The sequence below is a fragment of the Taudactylus pleione genome, unplaced genomic scaffold, assembly GCF_031769625.1.
Source record: "Taudactylus pleione unplaced genomic scaffold, aTauple2 ptg000914l, whole genome shotgun sequence".
In the NCBI taxonomy this organism is placed as follows: domain Eukaryota; kingdom Metazoa; phylum Chordata; class Amphibia; order Anura; family Myobatrachidae; genus Taudactylus; species Taudactylus pleione.
Window position 1 is genome coordinate 348025 of NW_028285315.1, and position 16594 is coordinate 364618.

Sequence of the window (16594 nt, forward strand, 5' to 3'; positions counted from 1 at the left end):
CCAACATATTTTAGTGATTTATGTTGAGTGAACATTACAAAGTATACCTTTCACATAGCCTAGATTTTGTAAAATCCTTAACTTAGCTGAGAAATAACTTAACTTTTCTATAGGCATGCTATAAAGTTTTATGAAAAGATTAGGGATGTAGGCATTAGAGCAATTTCTCATTGAACTATGGGTGTTCTGATTTCACTGATTCCTTCTAAACATGTGAGATGTATTTTTTATATGCAGATATGCAAATAACCATTATAGTATCAATTTGGTCAAAGAACTGCTTTGCAACACAGATTACCAAAATCAAACAAGTTAACAGGTAAACACTTACATTTTCCTAAAGGTTTTTTAAGTTTTATGAAAATATTAGGGATGTAGGCTTTATGGCAATTTCTCATTGGACTATGGATGTTCGGATTTCAATGATTCATTTTAAACATGTGAGATATAATTTTTATATGCAGATATGCAATATCCTTTATTGTATCAATTTGGTCAAAGATTTTTTTCCAACACAGATTACCAAAATTGAACAAGTTAACAGGTAAATACTTACCTTTTCCAAAAGGATACCTTTTACTATGCACCAAAAACCTAAAAAAACTATAACTATGTGTACATCATGCACATCATTGTTTATGTTGTATTTATTTTCCTATGGGAATTACATTTAGAAATGTACATTCTTTACAACATTGTCATCCATTGAATTCATGCAGACTTTGAAGATTTCAAATTGTGACAAAATGAAAGACTCGAACCCTCAATCTTCTGATCCGAAGTCAGACGCCTTATCCATTAGGCCACGCAGTCATGTTTACAGAAGTTGTTGAACCTGTGGAAGGTGTGGTAATAGTAACCTCAAGTATAACATTCAAAATTTAGAAGTTTTTTCTAGATATATGTTTTGGAAAAACTTGCATATGAATTACAAAATGAAATCCAACATATTTTAGTGATTTATGTTGAGTGAACATTACAAAGTATACCTTTCACATAGCCTAGATTTTGTAAAATCCTTAACTTAGCTGAGAAGTAACTTAACTTTTCTATAGGCATGCTGTAAAGTTTTATAAAAAGATTAGGGATGTAGGCATAAGAGCAATTTCTCATTGAGCTATGGCTGTTCTGATTTCACTGATTCCTTCTAAACATGTGAGATGTATTTTTTATATGCAGATATGCAAATAACCATTATAGTATCAATTTTGTCAAAGAATTGCTTTGCAACACAGATTACCAAAATCAAACAAGTTAACAGGTAAACACTGACATTTTCCTAAAGGTTTTTTAAGTTTTATGAAAATATTAGGGATGTAGGCTTTATAGCAATTTCTCATTGGACTATGGATGTTCGGATTTCAATGATTCATTTCAAACATGTGAGATATAATTTTTATATGCAGATATGCAATATCCTTTATTGTATCAATTTGGTCAAAGATTTTTTTCCAACACAGATTACCAAAATTGAACAAGTTAACAGGTAAATACTTACCTTTTCCAAAAGGATACCTTTTACTGTGCACCAAAAACCTAAAAAAACTATAACTATGTGTACATCATGCACATCATTGTTTATGTTGTATTTATTTTCCTATGGGAATTACATTTAGAAATGTACATTCTTTACAACATTGTCATCCATTGAATTCATGCAGAGTTTGAAGATTTCAAATTGTGACAAAATGAAAGACTCGACCACGAAGGGACTCGAACCCTCAATCTTCTGATCTGAAGTCAGATGCCTTATCCATTAGGCCACGCGGTCATCTTTATAGAAGTTGTCGAACCTGTGGAAGGTGTGGTAAAAGTAACCTCAAGTATAACATTCAAAATGTAGAAGTTTTTTCTAGATATATGTTTTGGAAAAACTTGCATATGAATTACAAAATGAAATCCAACATATTTTAGTGATTTATGTTGAGTGAACATTACAAAGTATACCTTTCACATAGCCTAGATTTTGTAAAATCCTTAACTTAGCTGAGAAATAACTTAACTTTTCTACAGGCATGCTATAAAGTTTTATAAAAAGATTAGGGATGTAGGCATTAGAGCAATTTCTCATTGAACTATGGGTGTTCTGATTTCACTGATTCCTTCTAAACATGTGAGATGTATTTTTTATATGCAGATATGCAAATAACCATTATAGTATCAATTTGGTCAAAGAACTGCTTTGCAACACAGATTACCAAAATCAAACAAGTTAACAGGTAAACACTTACATTTTCCTAAAGGTTTTTTAAGAATTATGAAAATATTAGGGATGTAGGCTTTATAGCAATTTCTCATTGGACTATGGATGTTCGGATTTCAATGATTCATTTTAAACATGTGAGATATAATTTTTATATGCAGATATGCAAATATCCTTCATTGTATCAATTTGGTCAAAGATTTTTTTCCAACACAGATTACCAAAATTGAACAAGTTAAGAGGTAAATACTTACATTTTCCAAAAGGATACCTTTTACTATGCACCAAAAACCTAAAAAACCTATAACTATGTATACATCATGCACATCATTGTTTATGTTGTATTTATTTTCCTATGGGAATTACAGTTAGAAATGTACATTCTTTACAACATTGTCATCCATTGAATTCATGCAGAGTTTGAAGATTTCAAATAGTGACAAAAAGAATGACTTGACCACGAAGGGACACGAACCCTCAATCTTCTGATCAGAAGTCAGACACCTCATCCATTATGCCACGCTGTCATCTATGTCGAAATTGTCGAACCTGTGGAAGGTGTGGTAATAGTAACCTCAAGTATAACATTCAAAATTTAGAAGCTTTTTCTAGAGGTATGTTTTGGAAAAACTTGCATATGAATTACAAAATAAAATCTAACATATTTTAGTGATTTATGTTGAGTGAACATTACAAAGTATACCTTTCACATAGCCTAGATTTTGTAAAATCCTTAACTTAGCTGAGAAATAACTTAACTTTTCTATAGGCATGCTATAAAGTTTTATAAAAAGATTAGGGATGTAGGCATTAGAGCAATTTCTCATTGAGCTATGGCTGTTCTGATTTCAGTGATTCCTTCTAAACATGTGAGATGTATTTTTTATATGCAGATATGCAAATAACCATTATAGTATCAATTTGGTAAAAGAATTGCTTTGCAACACAGATTACCAAAATCAAACAAGTTAACAGGTAAACACTGACATTTTCCTAAAGGTTTTTTAAGTTTTATGAAAATATTAGGGATGTAGGCTTTATAGCAATTTCTCATTGGACTATGGATGTTCGGATTTCAATGATTCATTTTAAACATGTGAGATATAATTTTTATATGCAGATATGCAAATATCCTTTATTGTATCAATTTGGTCAAAGATTTTTTTCCAACACAGATTACCAAAATTGAACAAGTTAAGAGGTAAGTACTTACATTTTCCAAAAGGATACCTTTTACTATGCACCAAAAACCTAAAAAACCTATAACTATGTGTACATCATGCACATCATTGTTTATGTTGTATTTATTTTCCTATGGGAATTACATTTAGAAATGTGCATTCTTTACAACATTGTCATCCATTGAATTCAAGCAGAGTTTGAAGATTTCAAATAGTGACAAAAAGAATGACTTGACCATGAAGGGACACGAGCCCTCAATCTTCTGATCAGAAGTCAGACGCCTCATCCATTATGCCACGCTGTCATCTATGTCGAAATTGTCAAACCTGTGGAAGTTGTGGTAATAGTAACCTCAAGTATAACATTCAAAATTTAGAAGCTTTTTCTAGAGGTATGTTTTGGAAAAACTTTCATATGAATTACAAAATGAAATCCAACATATTTTAGTGATTTATGTTGAGTGAACATTACAAAGTATACCTTTCACATAGCCTAGATTTTGTAAAATCCTTAACTTAGCTGAGAAATAACTTAACTTTTCTATAGGCATGCTATAAAGTTTTATAAAAAGATTAGGGATGTAGGCATTAGAGCAATTTCTCATTGAACTATGGGTGTTCTGATTTCACTGATTCCTTCTAAACATGTGAGATGTATTTTTTATATGCAGATATGCAAATAACCATTATAGTATCAATTTGGTCAAAGAACTGCTTTGCAACACAGATTTCCAAAATCAAACAAGTTAACAGGTAAACACTTACATTTTCCTAAAGGTTTTTTAAGAATTATGAAAATATTAGGGATGTAGGCTTTATAGCAATTTCTCATTGGACTATGGATGTTTGGATTTCAATGATTCATTTTAAACATGTGAGATATAATTTTTATATGCAGATATGTAATATCCTTTATTGTATCAATTTGGTCAAAGATTTTTTTCCAACACAGATTACCAAAATTGAACAAGTTAACAGGTAAATACTTACCTTTTCCAAAAGGATACCTTTAACTATGCACCAAAAACCTTAAAAAAAAACTATAACTATGTGTACATCATGCACATCATTGTTTATGTTGTATTTATTTTCCTATGGGAATTACATTTAGAAATGTACATTCTTTACAACATTGTCATCCATTGAATTCATGCAGATTTTGAAGATTTCAAATTGTGACAAAATGAAAGACTCGACCACGAAGGGACTCGAACCCTCAATCTTCTGATCCGAAGTCAGACGCCTTATCCATTAGGCCACGCGGTCATCTTTATAGAAGTTGTCGAACCTGTGGAAGGTGTGGTAAAAGTAACCTCAAGTATAACATTCAAAATTTAGAAGTTTTTTCTAGATATATGTTTTGGAAAAACTTGCATATGAATTACAAAATGAAATCCAACATATTTTAGTGATTTATGTTGAGTGAACATTACAAAGTATACCTTTCACATAGCCTAGATTTTGTAAAATCCTTAACTTAGCTGAGAAATAACTTAACTTTTCTATAGGCATGCTATAAAGTTTTATAAAAAGATTAGGGATGTAGGCATTAGAGCAATTTCTCATTGAGCTATGGCTGTTCTGATTTCACTGATTCCTTCTAAACATGTGAGATGTATTTTTTATATGCAGATATGCAAATAACCATTATAGTATCAATTTGGTCAAAGAATTGCTTTGCAACACAGATTACCAAAATCAAACAAGTTAACAGGTAAACACTGACATTTTCCTAAAGGTTTTTTAAGTTTTATGAAAATATTAGGGATGTAGGCTTTATAGCAATTTCTCATTGGACTATGGATGTTCGGATTTCAATGATTCATTTTAAACATGTGAGATATAATTTTTATATGCAGATATGCAAATATCCTTTATTGTATCAATTTGGTCAAAGATTTTTTTCCAACACAGATTACCAAAATTGAACAAGTTAAGAGGTAAATACTTACATTTTCCAAAAGGATACCTTTTACTATGCACCAAAAACCTAAAAAAACTATAACTATGTGTACATCATGGACATCATTGTTTATGTTGTATTTATTTTCCTATGGGAATTACATTTAGAAATGTACATTCTTTACAACATTGTCATCCATTGAATTCATGCAGACTTTGAAGATTTCAAATTGTGACAAAATGAAAGACTCGACCACGAAGGGACTCGAACCCTCAATCTTCTGATCCGAAGTCAGACGCCTTATCCATTAGGCCACGCAGTCATGTTTACAGAAGTTGTTGAACCTGTGGAAGGTGTGGTAATAGTAACCTCAAGTATAACATTCAAAATTTAGAAGTTTTTTCTAGATATATGTTTTGGAAAAACTTGCATATGAATTACAAAATGAAATCCAACATATTTTAGTGATTTATGTTGAGTGAACATTACAAAGTATACCTTTCACATAGCCTAGATTTTGTAAAATCCTTAACTTAGCTGAGAAGTAACTTAACTTTTCTATAGGCATGCTGTAAAGTTTTATAAAAAGATTAGGGATGTAGGCATAAGAGCAATTTCTCATTGAGCTATGGCTGTTCTGATTTCACTGATTCCTTCTAAACATGTGAGATGTATTTTTTATATGCAGATATGCAAATAACCATTATAGTATCAATTTTGTCAAAGAATTGCTTTGCAACACAGATTACCAAAATCAAACAAGTTAACAGGTAAACACTGACATTTTCCTAAAGGTTTTTTAAGTTTTATGAAAATATTAGGGATGTAGGCTTTATAGCAATTTCTCATTGGACTATGGATGTTCGGATTTCAATGATTCATTTCAAACATGTGAGATATAATTTTTATATGCAGATATGCAATATCCTTTATTGTATCAATTTGGTCAAAGATTTTTTTCCAACACAGATTACCAAAATTGAACAAGTTAACAGGTAAATACTTACCTTTTCCAAAAGGATACCTTTTACTGTGCACCAAAAACCTAAAAAAACTATAACTATGTGTACATCATGCACATCATTGTTTATGTTGTATTTATTTTCCTATGGGAATTACATTTAGAAATGTACATTCTTTACAACATTGTCATCCATTGAATTCATGCAGAGTTTGAAGATTTCAAATTGTGACAAAATGAAAGACTCGACCACGAAGGGACTCAAACCCTCAATCTTCTGATCTGAAGTCAGATGCCTTATCCATTAGGCCACGCGGTCATCTTTATAGAAGTTGTCGAACCTGTGGAAGGTGTGGTAAAAGTAACCTCAAGTATAACATTCAAAATGTAGAAGTTTTTTCTAGATATATGTTTTGGAAAAACTTGCATATGAATTACAAAATGAAATCCAACATATTTTAGTGATTTATGTTGAGTGAACATTACAAAGTATACCTTTCACATAGCCTAGATTTTGTAAAATCCTTAACTTAGCTGAGAAATAACTTAACTTTTCTACAGGCATGCTATAAAGTTTTATAAAAAGATTAGGGATGTAGGCATTAGAGCAATTTCTCATTGAACTATGGGTGTTCTGATTTCACTGATTCCTTCTAAACATGTGAGATGTATTTTTTATATGCAGATATGCAAATAACCATTATAGTATCAATTTGGTCAAAGAACTGCTTTGCAACACAGATTACCAAAATCAAACAAGTTAACAGGTAAACACTTACATTTTCCTAAAGGTTTTTTAAGAATTATGAAAATATTAGGGATGTAGGCTTTATAGCAATTTCTCATTGGACTATGGATGTTCGGATTTCAATGATTCATTTTAAACATGTGAGATATAATTTTTATATGCAGATATGCAAATATCCTTCATTGTATCAATTTGGTCAAAGATTTTTTTCCAACACAGATTACCAAAATTGAACAAGTTAAGAGGTAAATACTTACATTTTCCAAAAGGATACCTTTTACTATGCACCAAAAACCTAAAAAACCTATAACTATGTATACATCATGCACATCATTGTTTATGTTGTATTTATTTTCCTATGGGAATTACAGTTAGAAATGTACATTCTTTACAACATTGTCATCCATTGAATTCATGCAGAGTTTGAAGATTTCAAATAGTGACAAAAAGAATGACTTGACCACGAAGGGACACGAACCCTCAATCTTCTGATCAGAAGTCAGACACCTCATCCATTATGCCACGCTGTCATCTATGTCGAAATTGTCGAACCTGTGGAAGGTGTGGTAATAGTAACCTCAAGTATAACATTCAAAATTTAGAAGCTTTTTCTAGAGGTATGTTTTGGAAAAACTTGCATATGAATTACAAAATAAAATCCAACATATTTTAGTGATTTATGTTGAGTGAACATTACAAAGTATACCTTTCACATAGCCTAGATTTTGTAAAATCCTTAACTTAGCTGAGAAATAACTTAACTTTTCTATAGGCATGCTATAAAGTTTTATAAAAAGATTAGGGATGTAGGCATTAGAGCAATTTCTCATTGAGCTATGGCTGTTCTGATTTCAGTGATTCCTTCTAAACATGTGAGATGTATTTTTTATATGCAGATATGCAAATAACCATTATAGTATCAATTTGGTAAAAGAATTGCTTTGCAACACAGATTACCAAAATCAAACAAGTTAACAGGTAAACACTGACATTTTCCTAAAGGTTTTTTAAGTTTTATGAAAATATTAGGGATGTAGGCTTTATAGCAATTTCTCATTGGACTATGGATGTTCGGATTTCAATGATTCATTTTAAACATGTGAGATATAATTTTTATATGCAGATATGCAAATATCCTTTATTGTATCAATTTGGTCAAAGATTTTTTTCCAACACAGATTACCAAAATTGAACAAGTTAAGAGGTAAGTACTTACATTTTCCAAAAGGATACCTTTTACTATGCACCAAAAACCTAAAAAACCTATAACTATGTGTACATCATGCACATCATTGTTTATGTTGTATTTATTTTCCTATGGGAATTACATTTAGAAATGTGCATTCTTTACAACATTGTCATCCATTGAATTCAAGCAGAGTTTGAAGATTTCAAATAGTGACAAAAAGAATGACTTGACCATGAAGGGACACGAGCCCTCAATCTTCTGATCAGAAGTCAGACGCCTCATCCATTATGCCACGCTGTCATCTATGTCGAAATTGTCAAACCTGTGGAAGTTGTGGTAATAGTAACCTCAAGTATAACATTCAAAATTTAGAAGCTTTTTCTAGAGGTATGTTTTGGAAAAACTTTCATATGAATTACAAAATGAAATCCAACATATTTTAGTGATTTATGTTGAGTGAACATTACAAAGTATACCTTTCACATAGCCTAGATTTTGTAAAATCCTTAACTTAGCTGAGAAATAACTTAACTTTTCTATAGGCATGCTATAAAGTTTTATAAAAAGATTAGGGATGTAGGCATTAGAGCAATTTCTCATTGAACTATGGGTGTTCTGATTTCACTGATTCCTTCTAAACATGTGAGATGTATTTTTTATATGCAGATATGCAAATAACCATTATAGTATCAATTTGGTCAAAGAACTGCTTTGCAACACAGATTTCCAAAATCAAACAAGTTAACAGGTAAACACTTACATTTTCCTAAAGGTTTTTTAAGAATTATGAAAATATTAGGGATGTAGGCTTTATAGCAATTTCTCATTGGACTATGGATGTTTGGATTTCAATGATTCATTTTAAACATGTGAGATATAATTTTTATATGCAGATATGTAATATCCTTTATTGTATCAATTTGGTCAAAGATTTTTTTCCAACACAGATTACCAAAATTGAACAAGTTAACAGGTAAATACTTACCTTTTCCAAAAGGATACCTTTAACTATGCACCAAAAACCTTAAAAAAAAACTATAACTATGTGTACATCATGCACATCATTGTTTATGTTGTATTTATTTTCCTATGGGAATTACATTTAGAAATGTACATTCTTTACAACATTGTCATCCATTGAATTCATGCAGATTTTGAAGATTTCAAATTGTGACAAAATGAAAGACTCGACCACGAAGGGACTCGAACCCTCAATCTTCTGATCCGAAGTCAGACGCCTTATCCATTAGGCCACGCGGTCATCTTTATCGAAGTTGTCGAACCTGTGGAAGGTGTGGTAAAAGTAACCTCAAGTATAACATTCAAAATTTAGAAGTTTTTTCTAGATATATGTTTTGGAAAAACTTGCATATGAATTACAAAATGAAATCCAACATATTTTAGTGATTTATGTTGAGTGAACATTACAAAGTATACCTTTCACATAGCCTAGATTTTGTAAAATCCTTAACTTAGCTGAGAAATAACTTAACTTTTCTATAGGCATGCTATAAAGTTTTATAAAAAGATTAGGGATGTAGGCATTAGAGCAATTTCTCATTGAGCTATGGCTGTTCTGATTTCACTGATTCCTTCTAAACATGTGAGATGTATTTTTTATATGCAGATATGCAAATAACCATTATAGTATCAATTTGGTCAAAGAATTGCTTTGCAACACAGATTACCAAAATCAAACAAGTTAACAGGTAAACACTGACATTTTCCTAAAGGTTTTTTAAGTTTTATGAAAATATTAGGGATGTAGGCTTTATAGCAATTTCTCATTGGACTATGGATGTTCGGATTTCAATGATTCATTTTAAACATGTGAGATATAATTTTTATATGCAGATATGCAAATATCCTTTATTGTATCAATTTGGTCAAAGATTTTTTTCCAACACAGATTACCAAAATTGAACAAGTTAAGAGGTAAATACTTACATTTTCCAAAAGGATACCTTTTACTATGCACCAAAAACCTAAAAAACCTATAACTATGTGTACATCATGGACATAATTGTTTATGTTGTATTTATTTTCCTATGGGAATTACATTTAGAAATGTACATTCTTTACAACATTGTCATCCATTGAATTCATGCAGAGTTTGAAAATTTCAAATAGTGACAAAAAGAATGACTTGACCATGAAGGGACTCAAACCCTCAATCTTCTGATCAGAAGTCAGACGCCTCATCCATTATGCCACGCTGTCATCTATGTCGAAATTGTCGAACCTGTGGAAGGTGTGGTAATAGTAACCTCAAGTATAACATTCAAAATTTAGAAGTTTTTTCTAGATATATGTTTTGGAAAAACTTGCATATGAATTACAAAATGCAATCCAACATATTTTAGTGATTTATGTTGAGTGAACATTACAAAGTATACCTTTCACATAGCCTAGATTTTGTAAAATCCTTAACTTAGCTGAGAAATAACTTAACTTTTCTATAGGCATGCTATAAAGTTTTATAAAAAGATTAGGGATGTAGGCATTAGAGCAATTTCTCATTGAACTATGGGTGTTCTGATTTCAATGATTCCTTCTAAACATGTGAGATGTATTTTTTATATGCAGATATGCAAATAACCATTATAGTATCAATTTGGTCAAAGAATTGCTTTGCAACACAGATTACCAATATCAAACAAGTTAACAGGTAAACACTGACATTTTCCTAAAGGTTTTTTAAGTTTTATGAAAATATTAGGGATGTAGGCTTTATAGCAATTTCTCATTGGACTATGGATGTTCGGATTTCAATGATTCATTTTAAACATGTGAGATATAATTTTTATATGCAGATATGCAAATATCCTTTATTGTATCAATTTGGTCAAAGATTTTTTTCCAACACAGATTACCAAAATTGAACAAGTTAAGAGGTAAATACTTACATTTTCCAAAAGGATACCTTTTACTATGCACCAAAAACCTAAAAAACCTATAACTATGTATACATCATGCACATCATTGTTTATGTTGTATTTATTTTCCTATGGGAATTACATTTAGAAATGTACATTCTTTACAACATTGTCATCCATTGAATTCATGCAGATTTTGAAGATTTCAAATTGTGACAAAATGAAAGACTCGACCACGAAGGGACTCGAACCCTCAATCTTCTGATCTGAAGTCAGACGCCTTATCCATTAGGCCACGCGGTCATCTTTATAGAAGTTGTCGAACCTGTGGAAGGTGTGGTAAAAGTAACCTCAAGTATAACATTCAAAATTTAGAAGTTTTTTCTAGATATATGTTTTGGAAAAACTTGCATATGAATTACAAAATGAAATCCAACATATTTTAGTGATTTATGTTGAGTGAACATTACAAAGTATACCTTTCACATAGCCTAGATTTTGTAAAATCCTTAACTTAGCTGAGAAATAACTTAACTTTTCTATAGGCATGCTATAAAGTTTTATAAAAAGATTAGGGATGTAGGCATTAGAGCAATTTCTCATTGAGCTATGGCTGTTCTGATTTCACTGATTCCTTCTAAACATGTGAGATGTATTTTTTATATGCAGATATGCAAATAACCATTATAGTATCAATTTGGTCAAAGAATTGCTTTGCAACACAGATTACCAAAATCAAACAAGTTAACAGGTAAACACTGACATTTTCCTAAAGGTTTTTTAAGTTTTATGAAAATATTAGGGATGTAGGCTTTATAGCAATTTCTCATTGGACTATGGATGTTCGGATTTCAATGATTCATTTTAAACATGTGAGATATAATTTTTATATGCAGATATGCAAATATCCTTTATTTTATCAATTTGGTCAAAGATTTTTTTCCAACACAGATTACCAAAATTGAACAAGTTAAGAGGTAAATACTTACATTTTCCAAAAGGATACCTTTTACTATGCACCAAAAACCTAAAAAACCTATAACTATGTGTACATCATGGACATAATTGTTTATGTTGTATTTATTTTCCTATGGGAATTACATTTAGAAATGTACATTCTTTACAACATTGTCATCCATTGAATTCATGCAGAGTTTGAAGATTTCAAATAGTGACAAAAAGAATGACTTGACCATGAAGGGACACAAACCCTCAATCTTCTGATCAGAAGTCAGACGCCTCATCCATTATGCCACGCTGTCATCTATGTCGAAATTGTCGAACCTGTGGAAGGTGTGGTAATAGTAACCTCAAGTATAACATTCAAAATTTAGAAGTTTTTTCTAGATATATGTTTTGGAAAAACTTGCATATGAATTACAAAATGCAATCCAACATATTTTAGTGATTTATGTTGAGTGAACATTACAAAGTATACCTTTCACATAGCCTAGATTTTGTAAAATCCTTAACTTAGCTGAGAAATAACTTAACTTTTCTATAGGCATGCTATAAAGTTTTATAAAAAGATTAGGGATGTAGGCATTAGAGCAATTTCTCATTGAACTATGGGTGTTCTGATTTCAATGATTCCTTCTAAACATGTGAGATGTATTTTTTATATGCAGATATGCAAATAACCATTATAGTATCAATTTGGTCAAAGAATTGCTTTGCAACACAGATTACCAATATCAAACAAGTTAACAGGTAAACACTGACATTTTCCTAAAGGTTTTTTAAGTTTTATGAAAATATTAGGGATGTAGGCTTTATAGCAATTTCTCATTGGACTATGGATGTTCGGATTTCAATGATTCATTTTAAACATGTGAGATATAATTTTTATATGCAGATATGCAAATATCCTTTATTGTATCAATTTGGTCAAAGATTTTTTTCCAACACAGATTACCAAAATTGAACAAGTTAAGAGGTAAATACTTACATTTTCCAAAAGGATACCTTTTACTATGCACCAAAAACCTAAAAAACCTATAACTATGTATACATCATGCACATCATTGTTTATGTTGTATTTATTTTCCTATGGGAATTACATTTAGAAATGTACATTCTTTACAACATTGTCATCCATTGAATTCATGCAGATTTTGAAGATTTCAAATTGTGACAAAATGAAAGACTCTACCACGAAGGGACTCGAACCCTCAATCTTCTGATCTGAAGTCAGACGCCTTATCCATTAGGCCACGCGGTCATCTTTATAGAAGTTGTCGAACCTGTGGAAGGTGTGGTAAAAGTAACCTCAAGTATAACATTCAAAATTTAGAAGTTTTTTCTAGATATATGTTTTGGAAAAACTTGCATATGAATTACAAAATGAAATCCAACATATTTTAGTGATTTATGTTGAGTGAACATTACAAAGTATACCTTTCACATAGCCTAGATTTTGTAAAATCCTTAACTTAGCTGAGAAATAACTTAACTTTTCTATAGGCATGCTATAAAGTTTTATAAAAAGATTAGGGATGTAGGCATTAGAGCAATTTCTCATTGAGCTATGGCTGTTCTGATTTCACTGATTCCTTCTAAACATGTGAGATGTATTTTTTATATGCAGATATGCAAATAACCATTATAGTATCAATTTGGTCAAAGAATTGCTTTGCAACACAGATTACCAAAATCAAACAAGTTAACAGGTAAACACTGACATTTTCCTAAAGGTTTTTTAAGTTTTATGAAAATATTAGGGATGTAGGCTTTATAGCAATTTCTCATTGGACTATGGATGTTCAGATTTCAATGATTCATTTTAAACATGTGAGATATAATTTTTATATGCAGATATGCAAATATCCTTTATTGTATCAATTTGGTCAAAGATTTTTTTCCAACACAGATTACCAAAATTGAACAAGTTAAGAGGTAAGTACTTACATTTTCCAAAAGGATACCTTTTACTATGCACCAAAAACCTAAAAAACCTATAACTATGTGTACATCATGCACATCATTGTTTATGTTGTATTTATTTTCCTATGGGAATTACATTTAGAAATGTGCATTCTTTACAACATTGTCATCCATTGAATTCAAGCAGAGTTTGAAGATTTCAAATAGTGACAAAAAGAATGACTTGACCATGAAGGGACACGAGCCCTCAATCTTCTGATCAGAAGTCAGACGCCTCATCCATTATGCCACGCTGTCATCTATGTCGAAATTGTCAAACCTGTGGAAGTTGTGGTAATAGTAACCTCAAGTATAACATTCAAAATTTAGAAGCTTTTTCTAGAGGTATGTTTTGGAAAAACTTTCATATGAATTACAAAATGAAATCCAACATATTTTAGTGATTTATGTTGAGTGAACATTACAAAGTATACCTTTCACATAGCCTAGATTTTGTAAAATCCTTAACTTAGCTGAGAAATAACTTAACTTTTCTATAGGCATGCTATAAAGTTTTATAAAAAGATTAGGGATGTAGGCATTAGAGCAATTTCTCATTGAACTATGGGTGTTCTGATTTCACTGATTCCTTCTAAACATGTGAGATGTATTTTTTATATGCAGATATGCAAATAACCATTACAGTATCAATTTGGTCAAAGAACTGCTTTGCAACACAGATTTCCAAAATCAAACAAGTTAACAGGTAAACACTTACATTTTCCTAAAGGTTTTTTAAGAATTATGAAAATATTAGGGATGTAGGCTTTATAGCAATTTCTCATTGGACTATGGATGTTCGGATTTCAATGATTCATTTTAAACATGTGAGATATAATTTTTATATGCAGATATGTAATATCCTTTATTGTATCAATTTGGTCAAAGATTTTTTTCCAACACAGATTACCAAAATTGAACAAGTTAACAGGTAAATACTTACCTTTTCCAAAAGGATACCTTTTACTATGCACCAAAAACCTAAAAAAACTATAACTATGTGTACATCATGCACATCATTGTTTATGTTGTATTTATTTTCCTATGGGAATTACATTTAGAAATGTACATTCTTTACAACATTGTCATCCATTGAATTCATGCAGAGTTTGAAGATTTCAAATTGTGACAAAATGAAAGACTCGACCACGAAGGGACTCGAACCCTCAATCTTCTGATCCGTAGTCAGACACCTTATCCATTAGGCCATGCGGTCATCTTTATAGAAGTTGTCGAACCTGTGGAAGGTGTGGTAAAAGTAACCTCAAGTATAACATTCAAAATTTAGAAGTTTTTTCTAGATATATGTTTTGGAAAAACTTGCATATGAATTACAAAATGAAATCCAACATATTTTAGTGATTTATGTTGAGTGAACATTACAAAGTATACCTTTCACATAGCCTAGATTTTGTAAAATCCTTAACTTAGCTGAGAAATAACTTAACTTTTCTATAGGCATGCTATAAAGTTTTATAAAAAGATTAGGGATGTAGGCATTAGAGCAATTTCTCATTGAGCTATGGCTGTTCTGATTTCACTGATTCCTTCTAAACATGTGAGATGTATTTTTTATATGCAGATATGCAAATAACCATTATAGTATCAATTTGGTCAAAGAATTGCTTTGCAACACAGATTACCAAAATCAAACAAGTTAACAGGTAAACACTGACATTTTCCTAAAGGTTTTTTAAGTTTTATGAAAATATTAGGGATGTAGGCTTTATAGCAATTTCTCATTGGACTATGGATGTTCGGATTTCAATGATTCATTTTAAACATGTGAGATATAATTTTTATATGCAGATATGCAAATATCCTTTATTGTATCAATTTGGTCAAAGATTTTTTTCCAACACAGATTACCAAAATTGAACAAGTTAAGAGGTAAATACTTACATTTTCCAAAAGGATACCTTTTACTATGCACCAAAAACCTAAAAAACCTATAACTATGTGTACATCATGGACATAATTGTTTATGTTGTATTTATTTTCCTATGGGAATTACATTTAGAAATGTACATTCTTTACAACATTGTCATCCATTGAATTCATGCAGAGTTTGAAGATTTCAAATAGTGACAAAAAGAATGACTTGACCATGAAGGGACACAAACCCTCAATCTTCTGATCAGAAGTCAGACGCCTCATCCATTATGCCACGCTGTCATCTATGTCGAAATTGTCGAACCTGTGGAAGGTGTGGTAATAGTAACCTCAAGTATAACATTCAAAATTTAGAAGTTTTTTCTAGATATATGTTTTGGAAAAACTTGCATATGAATTACAAAATGCAATCCAACATATTTTAGTGATTTATGTTGAGTGAACATTACAAAGTATACCTTTCACATAGCCTAGATTTTGTAAAATCCTTAACTTAGCTGAGAAATAACTTAACTTTTCTATAGGCATGCTATAAAGTTTTATAAAAAGATTAGGGATGTAGGCATTAGAGCAATTTCTCATTGAACTATGGGTGTTCTGATTTCAATGATTCCTTCTAAACATGTGAGATGTATTTTTTATATGCAGATATGCAAATAACCATTATAGTATCAATTTGGTCAAAGAATTGCTTTGCAACACAGATTACCAATATCAA

General features: G+C 30.8%; 4 non-coding genes across 4 annotated transcripts; all 4 read right to left on the reverse strand.

The window, feature by feature from the left end:
- Positions 1 to 4577: 4577 nt before the first annotated feature.
- On the reverse strand, positions 4578 to 4650 carry TRNAR-UCG (transfer RNA arginine (anticodon UCG)). Its single transcript has one exon. It is a non-coding gene; the product is annotated as a tRNA-Arg (tRNA).
- Positions 4651 to 5536: 886 nt separating this feature from the next.
- On the reverse strand, positions 5537 to 5609 carry TRNAR-UCG (transfer RNA arginine (anticodon UCG)). The gene has a single exon. It is a non-coding gene; the product is annotated as a tRNA-Arg (tRNA).
- Positions 5610 to 9373: 3764 nt separating this feature from the next.
- Positions 9374 to 9446, reverse strand: TRNAR-UCG (transfer RNA arginine (anticodon UCG)). The gene has a single exon. It is a non-coding gene; the product is annotated as a tRNA-Arg (tRNA).
- Positions 9447 to 15126: 5680 nt separating this feature from the next.
- Positions 15127 to 15199, reverse strand: TRNAR-ACG (transfer RNA arginine (anticodon ACG)). The gene has a single exon. It is a non-coding gene; the product is annotated as a tRNA-Arg (tRNA).
- Between the last annotated feature and the right edge of the window lie 1395 nt (positions 15200 to 16594).